Source organism: Hordeum vulgare, chromosome 3H (genome assembly GCF_904849725.1).
Source record: "Hordeum vulgare subsp. vulgare chromosome 3H, MorexV3_pseudomolecules_assembly, whole genome shotgun sequence".
NCBI classification, from domain to species: domain Eukaryota; kingdom Viridiplantae; phylum Streptophyta; class Magnoliopsida; order Poales; family Poaceae; genus Hordeum; species Hordeum vulgare.
In genome coordinates, this window is record NC_058520.1 from 181,434,755 (window position 1) to 181,436,544 (window position 1,790).

Genomic DNA, 1,790 nt, shown 5'->3' on the forward strand with positions numbered 1-1,790 from the left:
CGACCAAAAGGGCGCCTGTAGCCGTGGTGACGGCAGCTACGGCTGCTGCGACGGCTGTAAACGCCAAGAGCAATCGAGAAGTGTACTGTGCCATGGAGGTCGCCCTGGCCCAGGTTGAGGCCACCAGGGACAATATCGGGAAAGCCCACACCAAATTACTACAAGCTTCCTTGGATTCCAGCATGCACCATATGTCTGAAGAGGCGACGAATGTGGAGGACGAGATGCATGCCGACGATGCGGCAGCGCAGGCCATGGAGCCTCTTCCCCATGAGCTTTGACGGCACCACTACTATGAGTACTACAATGATGAGGGCGACGCCGAGGACTAGGGAAATGCTAAGGACGAGGACATCGTCGTGGTCGAGTTCATCCCGGGGGACGCGGAGTCTAGCGCCAACGGAATGTCGTCGACATCTCATCGAACATCGGTGAGGCATTGGGCGGAAGCTCATCGGTGTGTTTGTTAAAATTATTCTTGGTACTAATAGACTTTATTTAGAGAGCCGGTATTTTGTTAGGGTCATGTATAGTTCAAGCCACTTGATTGTTTAGTGAACTTGCTTGGTTTAGTAACTTCGAGCTATGTGTCGGCTAATTTGTATACTGAAGTTAGAACGTCATGTTAAATTATGCAATGATGTGGATGTGCACTATAAGTCTATATCCAGGGAATACGTGCAGAGGGGCGAAATTTTGTATGTTCTATACCATCGCACACGCTAAAAGAAGAAAAATGGTGTCTGATGAATCTTTGCACGCCAAGTTTCCCTGCACCTAGCAAAAAAATTCATCGATCGACGAAATATTTTCCTTCCCCTAAGGACATTTCCCCTGCCCCCCTTGCGCCGCCACATATCTCCCTCTCGCATCCGACCTCCTCAGACACCATGGTCTCCTCGAATGACCCCCCAAGTTGTATATCTTCCGACAACGAATCTCTCACCAGCCAGGTATTCATCTCTCTTCTCTCCGCATCAACTAGGCTTAGGGTTTCGGTTTGGAATTGGGGATTTTAAAGCAGCAGACCGATTTGAGCCATTTCTTTCTCTTGTAGCTCCCTAGGGCAATCACTTCGAAGGAATGGAGTGGGGTATCTAAAGACCTACCTGCCCATGGTCAACATCAATCTCCATCCATGAAATTAGATGCTTTCGAATCTGGGTACAGTGGAAGGAAGTTTCTGGGACGTGCAAAGAAGGTTAGCCTAACTTTCATTGTTAGCAATCATTTGTTATATTAGGTGTAATTCGGACAATTCCGGTGTGCTATTTGATTCTGGGTGTGATTAAGATCCTGTCACAGTTCGACGATTGTGGGTTCCATTTTAATTGATATCATAGTAATATGTTACAAAAAAAAATCATGTACATACATGTCACTATTAGTTTTATGTCATTCAAACACTGCCGATGTGCATCCTTTACTACAAAGACTGTTGCATTTATATTTAGTTTCCTTGTAAATTTGGCAATTTGTTACATATGATAAAAAGAGAGGAGGGATGAGAAGTAGAGCATCCTACTAGAAAATTTCTTCTAGCAGAACCATGGCATGGCCGATGAAGAAATTGACATGACTCTATCTAAGAGTAAAGGAGACCCATTTGAAGCACGCAAGTACAAGCATGGCAGATATTTCTTGTTGGTGAATACTTTGAGGAGTGCAATTCCAGTTGTCGCAAGTTACATAAATATTGCATGGAGAGAATGTGAGAAGAAGAAGATACTAACATTCCTAAGTGCACTACGACAGTAGGCATTTCAGTCACCATCGAGCTACCATCAGTG